The sequence below is a fragment of the Vombatus ursinus genome, unplaced genomic scaffold (genome assembly GCF_900497805.2).
Source record: "Vombatus ursinus unplaced genomic scaffold, bare-nosed wombat genome assembly UNPS02000580.1, whole genome shotgun sequence".
In the NCBI taxonomy this organism is placed as follows: Eukaryota; Metazoa; Chordata; class Mammalia; order Diprotodontia; family Vombatidae; genus Vombatus; species Vombatus ursinus.
In genome coordinates, this window is record NW_020940358.1 from 106,011 (window position 1) to 128,755 (window position 22,745).

Here is a 22,745-nt window from a genome sequence, read left to right on the forward strand (position 1 = left end):
GTGACCTTGGCAAAACTGAACTCTCACAATCCACAGTTTAAGAAGCACTGGACTAGATGATGTCTAAGGTCTTTTCCAGCCCTAAATCTGCAATCCTATGATCCTAAGATGATAAACTGCATAGTCCACCCCCTTAGGTTCTACTAGACACCAGAAAGGGGAATGGTTACTATAAGCTAGGAGTCAGAGGCAACTTCAATGGAGGGAAAAGCTAGACTTTGATCAGTGGCATTGAGTGATCAGTGGAGTCTCAAGTTAGAGAGTGTGCTGTACTGACAAAGAGCTTATCTGGCAGTTCTGCCAGTGGATGCTGTCTTAATGACTGATGATACCTCTTATCTCCAGGCCTTTGGGCCCCAGGCTGGTACAACAGGTACTGATGAAGGTGATGAGCAGAAGGGAAATATCTTTCTCTTGAACTCTTTGAAGTTCATGTATCTCTTACACATACATACACACACAGACATATATATCTCTTCCTCCACAACCACAGTCTAGATCTAGAGAACCAATCATTGCCTGATTTCTTTCTAATATGGGATAGCAAAGGCAAGATGAACCATGGGGAAATATCTGGAATTATGTCCAAATATGGCAATAGGTCAAGTCCAGGAAAGGAAGGGCTAATATTAGCATTAGGGAACTCAATCCAATTGGGGTTCCATCTCACACTGATCTCTTCTCTCTCTGATTGTGTCTAATATTAGTTTCCTGGAACAAACACTTTGACACTGAGTACAAGTAATACAGATGACAGCTCAGAGTCATTATAAGGTTTAATGATTCAAGTATAATGACTCAAAGGTCATTATAGGTTTCAGTATTGAGGGTGAGTAATTAAGCCCAGGAAAACAGTATGAAGGTTGGCAAAACAAAATAGCTCTTTGGGAAGCCCCTAGCCAGTAGTGCTGTTTGGGGGGAGAAGAGGAAGAGAGCTTTAAAAAATTGAGGCACAAGTGCTCTAGGCAAAATGCTAAACTGCCTTGATAGAGGGAGTTTTCTCACCTGGGAGTTCTCTACACTGATGAAATCACAAGTCAAGTCACAATCCTTCTGTATTTCCTGGAGAGTATTAACTAATGTCAGGATAGTTGAAGTCCCTCATCACCACTCTCTTTTGTCTCTACTAGCTTTGTCTTCTGCTTCTGAGATTCATTTAACATTTTACCCTTCTGACCAGAAAGTCTGCAATGCATCACAACTTTCTTTCTAGCAAAAAAGTGGGGGACTCAAAATATGCCAACAATTAGGAAGAAGAACATGCATCCCAAAACCTTTCCACACTTCCCTCTTCTGCCGTTTGACATTGTGGGATGCAGCCTGGGCCGTTACTGCCAACTTAAATGATGCACTAGTGACTCTCACTAGACTGAGGAACTGAGAGGGAAGGCAAGAGGGAAGAAGTTTCCAGTGAAGTTACTGAGCACCATGCCTTATTATTTATTTTCTCCTTTTGGGCCACTGGAGAACACTTGATGACCCTATTCTGGGAATTCCAAATCTAGTCAGTCCTCAGGATGTGATGTTGAACTGATTCTTTCTCTGATAAGCCCTGTGAACCACTTTGTCTTACTTGGTATTCCCACTTAGGAACTTTGTATTATATTAGAATGCATTTGTTGGTAAACTGTATTCATTTCTTTTCTGGGCATATGTATTTGTCAGCCAGTCAAACTATCAACAAGACTTTATTTAATGCTAGCTAGTAAGCCCAGTCCTATGCTAAATCCTACTGGGGATACAAGAGGACAATACACAATTCTTCCCTTAGCAGCTCACAGTCTAATAAGGGAGATAAGACTCACTCATGAGCCAGAAAAGAGATGATGAACTTCCCAAGAGCTGAAACTGTACCTATGTTCCCATTGTATTCTACCCCTATGCCCCATCTCTTGTCTAGTATGGGGAAACAATCATAGTCATTGAATTTCAGAACAGGAAGGGACAACATACTCCAACCCCTGTACTTTACAAATGAGGAAACTAAGGCATAGAAAAGGAAAATGATTTGCCTAAGGATTGTGCAAACATGAACCTTTCAAATGCCTTCCAAATAGCCTGGCAACTGGATCAGTGCCTCAGGAAGCTTCTATCCCCAGGATTAGTATAGATAATAAGAAGATTGGTCCAAAGAGGCATAAAATCTATAAGATCATCATCTCACATCTGGAAGAAAGCAAAGAGATAATCTAGTCTACATTACACATGAGGAAATAGTGGCCCAGAAAGGGGAAAACCATATCACAAGTTAGTGATTGAACCAGAACTAGAGCTCATTATTTCCTGATTCTCAATCCTGGACTCTTTCTTCTATATCAGAGTTCAGACAGAGTTACTATGCCAGGAACATCATCAGTGTCATGACCTCAACATCAATCCATCAACATTTAGTGGTTTTAAAGAAAGCATCATTTGGGGATTGTTCAGGAGGGGAGAGTAGGTGGTAGGCCTGTACCTCACTCCTCAACAGGAAATAATCAAATTGATTCTGTGTCCTTTTTTTAATTGATCCTATTTACAATTAATTGATTTTCTCCTGTAACTAAGGCATGATTCTTTGTCTCTGAACAGTAACAAGTTAAGTTTAAAAACCCAATTCTCCTGTTAATCACTGTTCTATTCTTGTGTCAGGGAAATCTGTTACCCTTGAAGGAGGCAAGTGGACGCCAGGGAGTCTGGTCTAGTATCTTTATACCACCAAGCCACCCTTCAAGGACATCTGGTTTGTAATCCAAAGAAGCCTGGTTTACTACCTCTGTCTTTGCAGATGCAACTGGACTCAAACAATGAACATTTCTTGGTCACAGGAGGGAAGGAGGGAGTTGTTGCTAGCCCTCATTCCCAATTCCCATCAAGTCATATTTTTTTCCATCTATGATGCTAGTCTTCTTGCTTTCTGTACTCCCCAAAACTACAAAAGACAGCTGTCCCCTTCATTCGGGGTCTTAGTTTTGCTGGGGAACCTGAGATCCTATTTATTGGTAAATTGATGCTTTACTAATACAATGAACGTGCTCAGACCTCTGTGCCTCAGTTTACTCTCATTAAATCCTATTGAGATAATTGGTGGCAGCAGTGGGATCAGGGGAGAGATATTGGTTCCCCAAATTCCCTTGGGGAACCCTCCTTTTCAGTGCTCCTCAGTAAGATTTTTTTTCACTTAGAAGGAGAGCTTCTCCTAGAGAACTTTAAGTGGAGATCTGTACAAAAAGAGGACAACCAGAGTATAACTTAAAAGCTATTTTTCTTAGGCACTCCAAGTCTTTGTGGCTGTTTCTGTATGTGTCTGTACCATGGTCTTTGAAGACATCTAGTGACTAAACTGAGAATAGCAGTTCACTTGTCGCCAGCCCCATATTTTGTTAGTAGGTGCTTCTGTGTATCCTGGGGGCTTCTTTTTCTCTCTCTGTCTTTCTCTACTCTAACCAAGTTAGACAGCAGAAAAGAAACACAGACAACAAAGATGGGATCTTTCTTCCAATTTGCAGAAATTTATGGCATTCTAAACTAATTAGAAACTAAGTTTGTAACTAAAATGTAATTTCTCTACCATGAATTTTCAAATTAGAGTTTGAATGTTTTTATAAATGCTGAAATGGTTTAGTGAGTTTTAATTCTGTAGAACTTGTTTTAAATAAATTAAGAACATAACTGTGGATGTTACATGGACCTTTTATCACTCTTCCCCTGGAGAATGACATATTTATTGTTTTACAGCTAAGAAAAGAAAGTCATTTCAGAAGCTAGTTTAAAAGTGGGATCAATAAAATTCCAAAGAGAAGAAAAAAATAGGTTGCAGGTGATAGTTGAATAGCTATGGCACCTAAGAACTTAATTATTAACTCTTTCTTGGTTCATGAAAAAGAGAAAAGTTTATGTTAATCAGGGAACCACTAAAAAGTAAATAAGTTTTATTAGAAGAGTAGATGTAATTAGATGCTTAGGAGTTTTACAAATTAAAGTTAAATACAAATCAATTTAGAAAGAAATTTTTGAATTGGAGTGTTTTGAAATTAGAAATATTGACCTGAGAGTTTTACAAATTGAAGTTAAATGACTTTGAAATTTTGCTGTAAGTTTTATTAGATTCCTCAATTCGTGTATGGGTGATCATTGAAGCAGATTTCAAATGATTTGTCAAGAAAAAAATGAGACTTCTACCCATTTTCATAATAGATTATATAGACACACTAGACAATATTAGGCACTAGAGCCACTCAGAACCACATGGTGCAGAAATTATTAATTCTTCTGTTGTCAATTAATCCCTGCCAAGAATTAAGCGGTATATCTATGTTTTCTGCCCTAGATGGCATGAGAAAAGTATAGAAGAACTTTAAAACATTGTCATAGACATATTTGAGAGAAAGAACAAAGGAATGGAAAATCTGAATCAACATCTTCACCTCATTCCACAGGTGGGTTATACCCCTAAGAGGTCTTTCCTCCTACTCAACATCATAAAACCACAGGTTAAAAAAAGGAAAGTCAGTTTGGGCTAAATATCAAAGCAAGTTTACAATTTGAATTTTAGCAAAAATTTTAGGAACTGTCTTGCTTCTTACCCACTGTTGCTTTTTGGCCCATATACAGGTTCCTCAGGGGACAAATAAGATGATCTGGCACTCCCAGATCTTTGAGTACTTGCCACATTTTATTGTGACTTACACAGTCAAAGGCTTTAGTGTAGTCAATGAAGGAGAAACAGATTTTTTTTCTGGAACTCCCTTGCTTTCCTCATAATCCAGAGAATGTTGGCAATTTGGTTTTCTAGTTTCTCTGTCTCTTCAAAAACCAGCCTGCTCCTCTGGTAATTCTTGGTTCACATATTGCTGAAGCCTAGCCTGCAGAATCTTAAGCACAACCTTGTTGGTGTGTGAAACAAGCCAATAGTTTGGTAATTTGAATATTCCTTGGCACTGCCCTTCTTTAGGATTGGGACATAATCTGATCTTTTCCAATCTGTTGGCCACTGTTGAGTTTTCCAAATTTGCTGGAATATTGAGTATATTGGCATATGCTTTAAAAGCATCATCTTTTAGGATAAATAACTCGGCCAGAATTCTGTCACCTCCACTAGCTTTATTGCTAACAATGTTTTCTAAGGCCCACTTGACTTCATTCTTTAGGATATCTGGCTCTAGGTCAGTAACATCACTGGTTATCAGTGATGTTAATATCTTTCTTGGATAGTTCTGTATATTCTTGCCATCTTTTCTTAATCTCTTCTACCTCTCCTAAGTCCCTACCATTTTTGTCTTTTATCATGCCCATTTTTGCATGAAACTTTCCCTTGATATCTCTAATTCTCTTGAAGAGATCACTTGTCTTTCCTGTTCTATTGTTTTCTTCTATTTTTTTTTATCATTTTAATACTATCCATGGGGTTTTCTTGACAAAGACTCTGGAGTGGTTCACCATTTTCTCCTCCAGGGATCACATTTTGTCAGAACTCTCCACTATGACCAGCCCGTCTTGGGTAACCTACATGGCATAGCTTCATTGAACTACACAAATATCTCTGTCTTGACAAGGCAGTGACATAGAAGTGGCATGTACATATATAGGGATATACAAGATAACTACAAAGTAGGCACAAGGTAAACTTAGAGGGAAAGCATTATTGGCTGAGATCTAGAGGGGTTAGCCGAGTCAAGAGAAAGAACCATCCCTTCATCAGAGTCTGGAAGAATAATTAATAATAGTAACAGCTAGTATTTGTATAGTTCTTCAAGGTTTGCAAAGCACTTAATAAATAATATCTCATTTTATCTTCACAACTGTGAAAGGCGGATGTACTTATTATTCCCATTTTATAGATACCTGAGGCAGACATATGTTAAATGACTTGCCCAGAGTCATATCTAAGGCTAGTTTTTAATTCAGATCTTCCTAACCCCATGTCCAGCACTTCATCCACTTAGCTACTTACCTGCGTAGTAAAGAAATAAAGGAGGAGATAGCAGGAGATGATTTCAAAGGAATTTGAGATGAGAAGTAAAGAATAATCCAGAGTCAGGATATGACAAGGTATGATCATCAATAGTCAATCAATGGACAAAGGAAGTTGGGATTCAAGAGTAAAGGATGGTATGGAGTCAAATTAGTTTTTTAGTTTATTAAGGAGTCAAGATTGGAAAAGGTGGAGCCAGAGCAGTGGCAATGGCCTGGGAAAGTGGTGGAGGGAATGGGGGAAATGGAGGGTGAGGGATAAAGGAATGATGAGGACAAAGAATAGGGTTAGGGGTAATAAAGCAAAGGAAGAGATAGAATGACAAAGGATTCCAATTGGATAAAGGAAATGTGGAGTTCTTGGAAAAGAAGTAGAACATTTGTGAGTGATGACAGTTTCAATGGTATGAATGCCCTTATAGGGAGCTGAAATAGAGAAGAGAACTGTGTAGATTGAGGAAATAAAAAGTTAGAGTATTTTGGAGCACATCAAAAGACATGAAGTCCCCAAATATAAAGGCAAGAGTTAGAGTGGAGAGGGAGACCATGAGTCAAGCAACGAATTCATTAAGAAAGGAGAGGCAATGCTCTGGACATAGGTAGCCAACGGCCACCAGAATCAGGACCAAGTGATTCATTCAAATGGCATGGACCTCAAAGGAAGACAGGCTATAAGTAATGACAGCATAGAGAGAGTATGGAAATGGCAGTTGGGAAAGGGAACAAACATTTATTAAGCACCTACTATGTGCCAGGCACTGTGGACAATGCTTTACAAATATTATTTCATTTGATCCTCACAATTACCCTATATGGTAGGTGTTAATATTAAACTCATTTTACAGTTGAGGAAACTGAAGCAGATAGAGGTTAAATGACTTAAATGGGATCACACAGCTAGAAAATGCCTGAGGCCAGATTTGAACTCAGAACTTTCTGACATCAGGCCCAGTGCTCTATCCACTGTACTACTTAGCTGCCTTGTTTCTCAATTTGGAGATTTAGCTTTAACCATCCCTGTATCTGATGAACTTTCTAACAAGATAACCAATTCATAACTTGGAGTCACAGGAAATCTAAGTTGATAGTGAAGTAATGGAGTTAGTTCTGGGAAACCACTCTCCATCTTCTCCTAAGTCTCTTGAAGTATTCCAATTTCCTTTTTAAGACCAAGCCAGCCCAGTATGAAGGCCTTGTATTAGGTACCTGCATACACATCTTACTATGTAATTGAGATGCTTACCTCAATCAATAATAGGAAATGTCCTGTTTCCTTTCAGTTTTTGGAGTGGATTCTTCCCCAGTGATGGACCTTGTTGATGATGGTCTAACTGGGGAATTATAGCATATGCTAAGGGGTAGGGAACCTGTGGTCTCGATGCCACGTGTGGCCTTCTAGGTTCTTGGGTGTGTCCTTTTGACTGAGTCCAAGTATTACAGAATAAATGCTTTTACTAAAGGGATTTGTTCTGTGAAGTTTAGATTCAGTCAAAGGGCCACACTTGAGACCTAGAGGGTCACATGTAGCCTTGAGGCCACAAGCTCCCCACCCCTGGCCACTAGATGGTCTTGGCTGGGCTAGCCTATGCCATCTATACGCGGCGCTGCCTCCGGGTACTGTCTGTTCCCTTTTTTGTCAACTTTCTATACTCATGGTACTTATAGTCTCTCCCAGGACACTTCTAGGGGACAGAAGGAGCTGAGCTCCGTGGCCCCTACATTGACGACACAGCTGCGCAGTGGCTGAGACAAGCAGGAACAGAGATACTGCTCAGCTGTTGAACCTTGTAGCTTCCATTGTTGCCACCGTTTTCACTAAGCCAAAATTCCTTTACCTACTACAATGTTGCTCTTTTTTTTTCATAAGTTTTTAATAGGATCGTAGATTTAGAGTTGAAAGGGACTTTAAAGGTCAAATTCAGGGGCAGCTAGGTGGCGCAGTAGATAGAGCACCAGCCCTGAAGTCAGGAGGACCTGAGTTCAAATCCGGCCTCAGACCAAACACTTGACACGTACTAGCTGTGTGACCTTGGGCAAGTCACTTAAGCCCAATTGCCTCACTAAAAAAAAAAAAGTCAAATTCAATCCCCTCATTCTACAAATGAGGAAATAGAGAAGTTAAGTGACCTGCCTAGGGTCACATAGCTAGTATCTGCGGCAGAATTCAAACCCAGGTCTTCCTGACTTCAAGTTCAGCACTCTCTATGCTATACCAGATTGTTTTTCTTGTTGCCTTCATGCACTGAGGACTATTCAAGGAAAACTCAAGAATGTCGTATGGCATATTGTATGCAAGGGAAGAATTCATGGCCACCTGAAGGACAACCATCGGAGGGAAAATGATTCAATTTATAAATTCTCCAGTTATCTTGTTTCTCCTATTTCTTCTTACCCTTTCCTGTGGTCATTTTGCTACTTCCTAAGGTCCATTCCATTTTCTTAGGCATTATCATGGCTAAATATCAAACTGTTTCAGTTCCCATTTTGTGTTCCAGTTTCTTAGGTTTGGTCTGTATGAACTGAGAGGAAGCCGACCCAGCCATACCACTAACCACCCAAATCAAATCTACTTTGTTATCTTCAAGTGTGTGAAGAACCTGGCAAAATACCACCTTCTTGTGTTGTCTGAGCCCTAGAACTCCTGAGAGTGGAGCTAAGCATGGAACAGGTGAGCAGGAAGTGTTCATGTGTCCACACACATGCATGTGTGTCTCTGAGACCAGGTCACCAGGGTTGAGAAGGGAAGTCTTTTTAATGTGTATTTTGTCTAATAACAAAAAAGCTTCCTGATCTGATTTTTTTATGGGATTGAGTGATTGGGTGCTGTGTAGATGAAGTCTCTGACTTCATACAAAGCCACTGCTTTAAATTACCCATTGTTTTGTGCAATGGAAAGAGCATTGAATTTGGAGTGTGAGGATCCAGGTTTGAATTCCAATTCTGTCACTAACTGCAACCTATGTGACTTTGAGCAAGTCATTTAAGCACTCTGGGACTCATCCTCTTCATCCTATAAAACAAAAAGGATCAACTGTATGAATAGTAAGTCTATGATTCTAGCATTATAAAAAAAAAGACCTAGGTTCAAATCCTGCTTCTGATACTATATGACCATAGACAAAAATTACTTAACGTATTTAAGCTCTCTTTTCCTCATTAGCAAAATGAACATAATAATACCTATAATATTTTCCTCATAGGGTTGTTGTGAAGACCAACTGAGGCAATATCTGTAAAACATTTTGCAAACTTTAAAGCACTGTGTTAAAGTCAACCATTTTATTATTGTATATTATCCCTATGTTATTTGGGAAGTGATGGTGAGGATAATTATGGTGATAGTGATAGTGGTGATAGAGATGGTGGTGGTGATGTTGGCAGTGGTGGTGATAATGGTGAAGGTGCTTTCATCTATCTTTAAAAAGTCTAAAAAACCTTCCAAATCTCTAATAGGCACTTAATAAATATTTAATAAATGGTGATTATAATTCAACATGATATAACATAACATAACATTATAAAACAACATAACCAAAGTTATCATTTATACAGATAAGTCCCAATTAATACAAATAATGAATTTCCTGAAGTAGTCACATTATTTGAATTCACACTATTTAAAATTACAATTATGCATAAAATATGCTTGGTTCCAACCCAGTGGAAATATGTGATGGAAATTTTTTTAAGCAGCTTTTATCTGTTTAGTAATGCAATAAAATGGCAAAGGATAGAAAATGAATTTTTAGTTCAAATTTATTACAAAGAAATAGAATATAAAGCAAAAAAAAGAAAGTAAATTTTTAAAATTAAAAATTACTAAATATAAAACCTAAAGAAAAAACAATGTTAACAATGACAAAAATTTCATTTAAAATATTTTACCAATGTAGGCTGAACTGTCTTCTCTTTCTTTAAGTCTTTATACATACACTAGTAGATACAGAGAGCTTTATCCACATCTCCATCAGTTTTCATGCTCACATTATCCTAATTCTGCTCACTTCACTTCGCATCAGTTCTAAAAGTCTTCCAGTTTTCTGAAACTATCCCCCCCATCATTTCTTGCAACACAATGGTGTTCTATCACAATAAGATATCATAAGTTTTTCAGTCACTCCCCAATTGATGGGCATCCCTCAGTTTCCATTTATTTGCCATCACAAAAACAGCTACTATTTCTTATTTAGTACCAAATTGTTTTAGTGATTACTGCCTTGTGGTATAGTTTGAGATCTGATCCTCCTAGATCCCCTTAGCTCACTTTTTTTTCATTAACTCCCTTAATATTCTTGAACTTTTGTTCCTGCAGATGGATTTTGTTATTTTTTTCTAACTTTGTAAAATAATTCTTTGGTAGTTTGATTGTTATGGACCTAAATAAGTAAATCAATTTAGGCAGCATTATCATTTTAATTATATTGGCTCTGCCTACCCATGAACAATTAAAATTTCTCCAATTGTTTAGATCTCACTTTATTTGTTCAGAGAGTGTTTTCTAATTGTGTTCATATAGACATGTATGTGTCTTGATAGATAGGCTTCCAAATATTTTATACTATCAGTAGCTATTTTAAATGTAATTTCTATTTCTATCCCTTCCTGCTGGATTTTGTTGGTAATATATAGAAATGCAGATGAGTTGTGCAGGTTTATTTTATATCCTGCAACTTTGCTAAAGTTGTGAATTTTTGTTACCTCTATTTTTAGTTGGTTCTCTCCATTACATATAAAACTTATTCTTGGTTTTAGATAGATACTGCTTACCATTTTAAGAAAAGCTCCATTTATTCCTATGTTTTCTAGTGTTCTTAATAGGAATGGGTATTGTATTTTGTCAAAAAGCTCTGTCTACGTCTATTGATATATCATGTGATTTTTGCTATTTTTGTTATTGAGATAGTCAATTATGCTTATAACTTCATTAATATTGAACCAGTCCTATATTCCTGGTATGAATCCAGCATGGTGATAGTGTATGATCCTTGTGATATATTGCTGAAATCTCCTTGCTACTTTTTTATTTAAAAATTTTACATCAATATTCATTAGGGAAGTTGGTCTATAGTTTTCTTTCTCTGTTTTTGTGCACCATGGTTTGGTTACCAAAGTACTGTTTATGTTATAGAAGAAATTTGGTAGAACTCCTTCTTTACCTATTTTTAAAAACTGTTTATATTGTATTGGATTTTTTTTAATGTTTGATAGAATTCACTTGTAAATTCATGTGGTCCTTGGACATTTTTCCCCTTAGGAAGCTCATTTATGGCTTGTTCAATTTCTTTTTCTAAGATAGGATTATTTAAGTGTTCTATTCCTGTTCTGTTAATCTTGGCAATTTATTTTTTTAAACTTCCATTCATTTCATTTAGATTGTCAGTTTTATTGGCATATATACAGGCAAAATAGAAAATAATAATAATTGCTTTAATTTTTTCTTCATTGGTTATGAATTGACTCTTATTTTGATACAGGTAATAAAGTTTTCTTTTTAAAATTGAATTAGCCAGTAGTTTTTTTTCTATTTTATTGATTTTTTTTTCATAACACCAGCTTCTAGTTTTATTAGTTTAAATTATTTTTTTCAATTTTATTAATCTTTCCTTTGATTTTCAGGGTTTATATTTTTGATGTTTAATTGGGGATTTTTAATTTCTTTTTTCTAGTTTTTTTGTTATATATCCAATTCATTGATCTATTCTTTCTTTTTTCCCTCTTATGCTGTCTCATTATCATTATCTTTAATGAAATTATTGATTGTTTCTATGATTTGTTCTTTAACCCATTCATTCTTTAGGATTAGATTATTTATTTTTCAATTAATTTTAATCCATGCTTCAAAAATTCTTTATTGGATGTAATTTTTATTTATTGTATTTTGAAAAGGGTGCATTTAATATTTCTGCTTTTCTGCATTTGATTGTGAGGTTCTTATGCCTTAATTCATGGTTAATTTTTGTGAAGGTACCATGCATAGCTGAGAAAAGGTATACTCCTTTCTATTCCCATTCAATATTCTCCAGAAGTCTATCATATCTGGAGTTTATTAAATAGGAGAGGTGACACAGTCAGACCTGTTTCCATGGATGTGACTGATTCATTTCAAGGTCATAATGGACCTTATTTCCCTTCCTTTAAAGTAGTTCTCTAGCAGGGAAAATTCCACTGGACTAGGAACTGAGTTGCTATCTGATCAGTCTGAAAAGACTGGAAGAGTTGGAAAAAAGGGGTGTCCAGCACAGAAGAGACTGCCCAAACAATAACTACTCACCCTGGGCAAACTCCAACAAAGCCTGTCTTTTCCTTACTGTCTTGACTGTGAAATAGCCCCAAATTGAGAAGCAGATATTACCTTCCTTGGCTTAAAGTTGGGCTCAAAGCATGCAGACCTCTGGATTTGCCTCTAACACCATGAGGATCCCCAGCTGGGCATTTGACAGCGGAGCCTTCATCCTTCCTGGTATTGGCTTTGAAAAACCTCAGAGGACCTGAGGAATGGCTATTCCCAGCTGCCCCCACAATCTCTGGATTTATATTCTTCTGAATGAAGCTCTTGAGCAATAATGCTCATTAGGCATATCTTGACCACAGGATAGAGTTAACTGGATTTTCCCCAAATGTGGAATTTAATTAGCTGTGTGCCCTACAAACACCTACCAAAAAGAGCATTGGGCTTTGAGTTGGAGACAGTGATATACCATAGGAAGAATTTCCTCTACCAAGGTGAATCACAACGTAAAATTCATATGACATTCATTCAAGAGTTACTTGATTGCCTAATAACTAAAAGTATTCTGCTCAGTTCTTGGGTGCTACCTAAAGAAATAAAGGGTATGATCTTTTACCACTGGAGCATAGAGTTGAGTCAGTACAGTGGAAAGAATATTGAAGTTGGAGCAAGAAAACCTGGTTTCAAAACCCAGCTCTTCTATTTACTTTCAATGTGACCTTGGGCAAATCACTGAACTTCTCTGAACCTCAGTTTCCTCATCTATAAAATGAGGGGATTATACTCAATGTCTCTTGCAACTCAAAGTCTATAAACTACAATAAATGTACTACCAAAATAACTGTGATACAGGAGATTATATGTGCAATTCACACGGTACAAACAAAATAATTGCTTTGGGAATTTTAAGGAGATATTTCCAATTCAGGAAAAGAGTCACACATAAGTCAAGGGTTTCAAGCCTGGACAACAGGGAGACTCAACAACTAAAAGAATTGGAAGATGAAGAGTTAGGGTTAGTTCTATGGGTAAAGAAAATTATAATGTTGACTCTAGATATGTTGCATTTGGGTTAATGATGGGATATTAATTCATTTCATTGAGACATGCATTTTTGAGCACCTGTTATGTGCAAAGCATTACACTATGTGCTGGGGATTCAAAGACAAAAATGAAAAAGACTCTTCCCTCAAGGAGCTTACATTTTACTAGGGGAACACAACACATGCCCAGATAAGGAAATACAATATAATTCGAAAGAGTAGGTAGAGGAAGGAAGAGTGGATTAGGTTTCCCAAAGGAAGTAGTACCTGAGCTAAGCCTTGAAGGTCAACAAAGATTCAGAGAAATGGAACTGAGAAGGAGTATTTCAGGCATGGATGAATGGCTTGTTGGATGCACAGATACAGAAGGTGGCTTGTCAGGTTAGAGGAACAGCTTGTTACCCAACATGCTACAACCATTTGACTGGAACATAGAGTTCATAAAGAGGATTGATTCAAAATAAAACTGAAAAGATAGTTTGGAAATAGATTACAGGTGGTCCTTAGATGCCAAACTAAAGAGTTTGTGTTTTATCTTTAAAGAAATAGGGAGACACTGAAAGTTTTTGGGCAAGGGAGAAATGAAGTGGAAAGAAAAAAAAGAAAAGAAGGAAGACTAATTAAGAAGTTATTATAATAATTCAAGCAAAAACTATTAGAGGTGGGCATGTGACCAGACAAAAAGGAACAGATGTTGCAGGGGCAGAATCAAAAAGATTTTTGTATCTCACTGGATATGAGAGGTGATAAAACAGGAAGTCTAGAATAGCTCCAACATTACAAACCTGGTGAGTAGAAGTATGGTGGTACCTTCAGCAGAACTAAGGCACTTTGCAGGAGGGCTGAGTTAGGAGAGAAATAATGAGTTTTGGACATGTTGAGTTTAAGATATCAATGGGACATCTAAGTTGAGATAACCAGCAATAAGTTGGCAATGTGAGAATCAAATTCAAAAGAGAAATTACAGATGTTTATATAGATTTGAGAGTAATCTGCTTAGAAGTAATCATTGAATCCATCCATGGAGTCATGATATTAATAAGGGAGAGAGTATAGAGAGAAAAGAAAAGAGACCACAGAATATCTACATTTAAAAGGTGGGAAATGGATGAAAGGCCAGCAAAGGAGACTGACAAACAGTGACCAGATAATTCAAAGGAGAACCAGTATAGAATAGTGCCATAGAAGCCAGGGGAGGAAAGAAGATCCAGGTGGAAGGGTTGGACAAGTGTCCAAAGGTTTCAAGATGTCAAATAGAATAAGAAATGAGAAAAGGCCATCAGCTCTAGGAATTGAAAGATCATTGGTAATATTTGAGAGAGTTGTTTCAGTAGAGTGATGGGATGCAAGCCAAACCAAAAGAGGCAGAGAAATTAATTGGTAAGAAAGCAGATGTAGAAACAGGACTAAACTATTCTTCCTGTGAGTTTGTCAGTGAAAGGAAGAATGATATGATAGATGATTTGATAATTCCTTAACCAGGTAGAAATGTCTAGTATTCAATTAGAAATATGTGACTAGAGTTTTGAAGAAAGGTCAAGGTGAAAGGTATGGATTTGGGGAGCCATGAGCATAGAGATGATAATTCATAGTTAATAGTATTTTACAGTTCTAAGAGTTTAAGCAACAGAGTATATACTGTGCTGGTTTGAAGTCAGGAAGACCTGGATTCAACATCTGCCTTTTAAATTTTGTAGATTTGAAACCATGGGCAAATCTCTTAACCTATAGTTGCCTTAGTCAACTCCTTATGACTTGCCTATAAAATCTCATAAAGGGTTGAAATCTTCATTGATGGAAAGAGTTCCCAACCTGGTGAAATCACAGATCCTTTGCATATTCACGTAAGATAGCTTGGAGCTCATGTAATACAACCTCCTTATTCTATAGTTGAAGAAACTAAGACCCGGAATGATTACTGAGGCAGAGGCAAATGGATGGTGCAGTGGATAAAGGGATGGGCCTGGAGTCAGGAAGACCTGAGTTCACATTTGACCTCACTTGCTAACTATGTGACTCTGAGTAAGTCACTTAACCTCTGTCTCAGTTTACTCATCTGTAAAATGCGGATAATAATAGTACTCACCTCACAATATTGTTGTTAGGATTAAATGAGATAATATTTGTAAGTTTTTAGCACAGTGCCTAACTTCATAGGTACTAAAGAAATATTTGTTTCCTCCCTTGCCCAGTTACTTAAATATCAGAGTTGGAATTAGAATCTTGGTCTTCTAGCTTCTAACACAATGCTTTCCCCTTATATCATGCCACTTACAGTTCAAACTCTAATTTAATGAAGAATTAACTTCTACATCTTCCCTATCAGATGATCATCCAGTCTTTGGCTGGACATTCCCTGGGATAGGGAGATCACTACATAATGAAGTAGCCCATTCCTTGGTGGGACAGATCTGCTTGTAAGAAATTTTTGTCATATTCATCTCAAATCTGTTTTCCTGTAATTTCTATTCACTCGTCTGCTCTTGGGAACATGTCCACCAGATCCACTCCAGTTTTTAATATGATTGCCTTAATCCATATGGACTGTGTCCCAGACCATGTTCTACCATCTGTCCTCTCCCCAAGTGTCCACTCACCAGCACTCTGTGGTCATTTCTGGCAACTTTTCTCTTTCTCTTTACTTGTTCCAAGCAAAAAAACAAAAAGAAATCAGAGAAATTATACAGATGAGAATACATGCTATTCTATGTTATGCAGCATAGGAGAAAAAAACACAAGAATGAATGAGCTGTTTAGATGGAAAGGAGGAATGGAAGAAAAAAGGCATTTATTAAGGAGTTAATATGTGTCAGGCACTTTATAAATATTATCCCGTTCAATCCTCACAATAGCCCTGTGATCTAGGTGTTACTATTATCCCTATTTTTACCATTGATGAAACTGAGACAGACAAAAGTTAAGTGATTTTCCCAGGGTCACACAGCTAGGAAGTGTCTGAGGCTAGATTTGAACTTAAGTCTTCCTGAATCTAGGCCCTATCCTGAATCTAGATTCTATCCACTGATCACCTAGCACTAAGATTAAAAATCTCAGTCCAAGCGAAAGAGCTCAGCCAAGGAGAAAAATCTCAAAAGTTTCTAGGGAAGCAAGCTAGAAATCAAGGACATTTTAAGGATTGGGTTTCCCCTATATGTCTACTGCTTCCAAAGTCTTTCTCTTTCTCTTCTGTAAAGGATTTTTCAAGCCACAGATATCTCTCTCTGAAGGAGCTCTGGAACAGATTCTGCCCAAGGTCATCTCCTCCACAGTTTTCCTCATTAGGAGTCACATTTAAAGCTTATAGTAGTAGCATGCAGAAAGCCCTAAGATTTGTTGGAAGCATGGTCACACGCGGACAAAATGTGTACAGAAATAAACTCAAGGTACTTTGGAAGGGAGGTGCTAGCAGGTGAGGGGATCAGGAAAGACTTGGTGTAGAAGGTAGCATTTGAGCTGACCTTTGAGGGAAACTACATAGGATTCTGTAAGGGTGAGAAAAGGAAGCACCTTCCAGGGACAGGGATCAGCCTTTGCAAAGAAACAGAGGGGGTGGGAGGTTTGAAATCATCTGTGAGGGCAGCAATTAGGTCCATTTGGCTAGAAGACAGAATGGATTTAAGAGGGAAGAAACTGGAAGCAAGGAGCCCAATTAAAGAGCTATTGCAATAGAGAAATGTTGAAATGTTGAACATGAGAAATGTTGAAAGCCTTAATTATGGTAGTGATCATGTTATTGAGAAGAAATAGATGCAACAACAACAAAAAACCACTGAGGCGGTAGAATGGACAGTGCTTAGCAATCAATTGGTTATTGAGGGAGAGAGCGAAGATTTGAGAGCAACTCTGAAATTTCAGACCTGCATAGCTAAAAAGATGGTGGTGCCATGGGCAGAAATAGGGAAGGTAGTATAAGGGTGGGTTTGAGGTGAAAAGAAAATGGATTCTGTTTTGGATATGTCAAATAGCTCATCTTTTTATTCACCTTCTCTATCAAAACATCCTTCCCTGGCCACCACCTGTCTGTATTATGCCTTTTGCTTTTGTATTCGTGTTCTCAGCACTTAGCACAATGTTTATTGCATAGTAAGCACTTCATAAATACTTTTTTATTTATTTATTCATATGTTGAGCTTGAGATGCCTGAAACGTCCAGTGGGCAGTTGGGAAGGTAGGATTAGAGCTCAGACAAAAAGCTAGGGCTGAATAGAGAGACCTGGGATCAATTGGCTTAACAGTGAAAATTAAACCCATTGAGAGCTGGTGAGATCACTAAGAGAGAAGAGAAAAGGTCTTCTTTTCAGTATGCTGCTCTGCCTCACCGTGTACAGTGTGGATGATGTAGCAATGAGATCAAGACAACAGCTTGTAAAGTAGCTGAGGAAACAGGTGAAGGGCAACCCCAAAATGACTGGCTCAAATTTCAGCTTTACTCAAATCAAAGGCTCACAGGGAGTCCAGATTCTAGCCCTTCAGAGAAGAGGGAGGAGACCTCTAATTCAGAGATTGGACTTCCCCTATTCCAAGGCAGAATAGCTGGTTGACTTCTCAGTGCTACTTTGGGAGCACCTTATAAGGCTCTTTTGCCCCCTGCCATTGTAGACTGCCCACTCCATGATGCCCTGAAAATCTCACTGGCAGAATTATTAATATGCTAGTACACAAAGTGGAGACATTGTCTCAGGAACAATGTGTTTTGTAATAAAGTGGCACCCTAGCCATTTCTCATTTTTCCATAATAATATATTAATTTATTGGACTAGAAAGTAGTAATTCTGAACCCTGTGGGGATGAAGTACAGGCTGGGAAAATTCCATAGATTTAGGATTTAGGAGATAGGGAAGAGATGGGAAAGGGAATGGTGGACCATGAAAAATAAAATCCCAAGATAAGAAGGAAGGAAAAAGGAGGAGGAGGAAGAGGAAGAGGAGGAGGAGGAGAAGTAGGAGGAGAAAAGAGGGGAAGTAAGAAGGTAGGAGGAAGGGAAGGAGGAAGAAAGGGAGAAAAGGGAGAAGAAGAAGAAGACAAAAGAGAGAAGAGGAAGGAGAAATAAAGATATAATAAATTTAATAGCTCTTATTGCTTAATAATGCTTAATGTTTAATACTCATTTATCAGTTGATAGTACTGGCAGTAGCAGGTTTGCAAAGCATTTTACAAATGTTATCTCACTGATTCTCACGATCATCCTACAAAGCAAGTGCTATTATTATCCCCATTCTATAAGTGAACAAACTAAGCCTGAACTAGGTTAAGTGAATTGCCCAGGGTCTCACACAGCCAATAAGTGTCTGAGACAGGATTCAATCTCAAGCCTTTCTAATTCCAGAGTTCAACACAGGCATGACCAAACTACCCCAGCTGAAACAGAAGGTCAATTCTAAGGTGATGAGGAACCTGAGTGAGCACCACCAGTTAGAATAGAGTGCCTAAAATTGGGGAGTGCCAAGAGGATGCAGATTCTCAAAGATCGACTTAGCTCAGGGTCAATACTGGCAGGGACTGATGAGGAGCTATAATCGTGGCCCCAACCCCTTAGATTTGTTTTTCACATTCATCCTCATCCTAGGTGGTCCAGCTCAGGCCCTTGTGAATTGCAAGGAGTTTCCAGGTGTGTTTATCTTTCCTGGAAGACACAAAAGGGGGCAATTCTGTGAGTGCCCCAAGGCAAGAATAAGGACTCACTACCACTCTGGAGATTATATAAGGATTATGATCCAAGGTTCAACACAGTAGGAACTTTATGGTTTGGATAAGATGCACAAAAACAATCTGAGCTCTCTCTCCCTACTTCGTTAAATCCCAATCCTTTTTAGTTTATGAATTTCAAAAATAGAAGGTCCACTGTATCCAAGTCAATGCCTAATTAGCAGTCTATAGAAGATCATAGAAACTGAAGAGAAACTTGAATAATGAAACAGGAAGCATAGAATCTCAACTTAAGCAGAATGTGCGACCCATGAGACAGAGGAGACAGGGAAGGAGGAAAGGAGAGAGGCAGAGACAGAGAAAGAAAGATGAAAAAGACAGAGACAAAGAAAAAGAGGCAGAGAAAAAGGAGACAGAAAAAGAGAGAGAAAGAGAAAGAAACAGATAGTTTTAAAATGGATAAAAACTGAGGAAGGGGAAAGAAATTTGGGCAATCTGCAAGGATCAGGCAAAGGTAGTCAATCCAACTGACATAAACTTCACATTGCTCCTGACCCCACTCTAGTAGTGTTAGGGTTCAGGCCTCCCAAGGAGGCCTTCAGGAGCTAGAAGATCTACCTAATCAGTCAATAAACATTTCAATCAACACACTAGACAAAAGCACAAGTATGAAGTTATCTCAAATAGCCTTCCACCTAAAAGACTCTACCTCTTGGTTACCACTCTTTTCCTGTACATCCCTTCTACCCTTATGAGCAATTACGACTCTAATGCTATAATCACTGTTTTAATGTTTTGCCCTTGTTGATAAATTCTTTTGCAAATATTAATGATGGGGTGCTTATACTGGGGCCCCACATCCAAGACCATATTTCTCCCTAGCCTCAGAAACACTATACCCAGCAGTTTCTCCCCAGCCCAAGGACACTATGCCTACCAATTACTCATGAATGGGCCTCAGCAACACACTTATCTCAATTATTAGTTTGAACTGGCTTTGCACTGGATCATAAAGATATTCATGAGGGGCAGAGCCAAGATGGCAGAGTGAAAGCGGTGACTTGCTTGAGCTCTCCCCCAAACCCCTCCAAATACCTGTAAAAAAAATGGCTCTAACCAAATTCTAAAGCAGCAGAACCCACAAAAAGACAGAGTGAAACAAATTTCCAGCCCAAGACAATCTGGATGGTTGATCAGAAGGGTATATCACTCCAGCTGGGGAGAGGAATCCAGTCCAGCATGGGCACACAAGCTGCAGCGAACCTGGAGCAGTCCTCAGAGGGCTGAATCATGGGCAACTGTGGTGGTTTCCAGACCTCTCAACCCAGGAACACCAAAGACAACTTGGAAAGTCAGTGGGAAAAGTCTGTGACTGCAATGAGAGAGAAGCTAGGTCTCAGCTGCAAGTCCCGAGGGCAGCCCCAGGATAGTAGCTGCCTCCTGAGCTTCCAACCCACAGACTGAGGGGGAATCGAGTGGCTGATCAGAGGAGGATTGCAGGGATCTCTTTGCCAGTGCTGGGGCAGGAATCTCTTGCTTTGTCCATGCTTGGATCTGGGTCACAGTTCAGGGGGTGGTCCTGGGGTGAGAAAGAGTGCTGGCATGGTGAAGCTTGTTGTGGCTGTGGAGAGGAAACACCTTGCCCCTTATCATAGCACCTTGGAAGAACTGAAAATTTACAGGTCCCTAGAAGTAGCTCTGAAAACAGCTGTACAAACCCCTGAAGCTTGGGACAGTACATTCTCCACATTGGAAGCAGACTCTTACCTTAACAAAGAGTATAAAACTCAAGTAATTGACCCGGATCATGAGTAAGCAGCACAAAAACAGTCAGACTATATTATCTTACTTTGGTGACAAAGAAGATCAAAACATACAACCAAAAGAAGGTAACAAAGTCAAAGCTCCTACATCCAAAGCCTCCAAGAAAAATGTGAATCAGTCCCAGGCCTTGGAAGACCTCAAAAGGGATTTTGAGAAGCAAGTAAGAGAAATAGAGGAAAAACTGGGAAGAGAAATGAGAGTGATGCAAGAAAATCATGAAAAACAAGTCAACAACTTGCTAAAGGAGACACAAAAAAATGCTGAAGAAAATAACACCTTAAAAAATAGCCTAACCCAAATGGCAAAAGAGGTCCAAAAAGCCAAGGAGGAGAAGAATGCCCTAAAAAGCAAAATTGGCCAAATGGAAAAGGAAGTCCAAAAGCTTACTGAAGAAAATACTTCCTTAAAAATTAGAATAGAGCAATTGGAAGCTAGTGACTTTATGAGAAATCAAGACACTGTAAAACAAATCCAAAAGAATGAAAAATTAGAAAACAATGTGAAATATCTCATTGGAAAAACAACTGACTTGGAAAATAGATCCAGGAGACAGAATTTAAAAATTATTGGACTATCTGAAAGCCATGATCAAAAACAGAGCCTGGGTCACAGGCTTTCAAGAAGTTATCCAGGAAAACTGCCCTGATATTTTAGAATCAGAGGACAAAACAGAAATTGAAAGAATCCACCAATCACCACCTGAAAGAGATGCCCAAAGGAAAACTCCTAGGAATATTGTAGCCAAATTCCAGAGTTCCCAAGTAAAAGAGAAAATATTGCAAGCAGCCAGAAAGAAACAACTCAAGTATTATGGAAATACTATCAGGATAACACAAGATTTACCAGCTTCTACATTAAGGGACTGCAGGGCATGGAATATAATATTCTGGAGGGCAAAGGAGATAGGATTACAACTAAGAATCACCTACCCAGAAAAACTGAGTATAATCCTTCAGAGGAAAAAAATGGTCATTCAGTGAAATAGAGGACTTTCAAGCATTCTTGATGAAAAGACCAGAGCTGAATAGAAAATTTGATTTTCAAATACAAGACTCAAGTGGAACATGAAGAGGTAAACAAGAAAAAGAAATCATAAGAAACTTATTAAGGTTGAACTGTTTATATTCCCGCATGGAAAGATGATATTTATAACTCATGAGACCTTTGTCAGTATTAGGGTAGTTGGAGGGAAAAAATTATTTGTATGTATAGATAGATAGATAGATAGATAGATGGATAGATAGATAGATAGATAGATGGATAGATAGATAGATAGATAGATAGATAGAGGGCACAGGGTAAGTTGAACATGAAGGGGTCATACCTGGAGAATAAAATTAAGGGGTGAAAGAGGATTATACTAGGAGAAGGAAAAAGGGAGAGGTAGAATGGGGTAAATTATCTCACAAAAAAAACAGAAAAGAAAAGGCTCTTACAGTGGAGGGGAAATGGGGAAGATGAGTGGGAATGAGTGAATCTTATTCTCATAGGATTTGACTTAAGAAGGGAATAATATACACACTCAATTGGGTATGGAAATCTGCCTTGCCCTACGGGAAAATAGTGGGGGAAGGGGATAAGAGAGTAGGGGGATGATAAAGAGGAGGACAGATTGGGAAAGGGAGTAATCAGAAGCAAATACTTCTGAGGAGGGACAGGGTCAAAAGAAAGAATAGAATAAATGGGGGGGCAGGATAGGATTAAGGGAAATAGAGTTAATTTTTCACAGCATGTCTACTATGGAAGTGTTTTGCATAACTGCACATGTATAACCTATATTGAGTTGCTTGCCGTTTCAATGAGGGTGGTTGGGGAGGGAGGAAGGGAGAAAATTTGGAACCCAAAGTTTTAAAAACACATGTTTAAAAAAAATGTTTTCATATGCAACTGGGAAATAAGAAATACAGGAAATGGGGTACAGAAATCTATTCTGCCCTACAGGAAAGTAGAAGGGGAAGGGGATAAGAGAAGGGGGAGAGATAGAAGGGAAGTCAGACTAGGGGACGAGGTATTCAGAATTCATGCCATCTTGGGGTGAGGGGAAGGGCGAG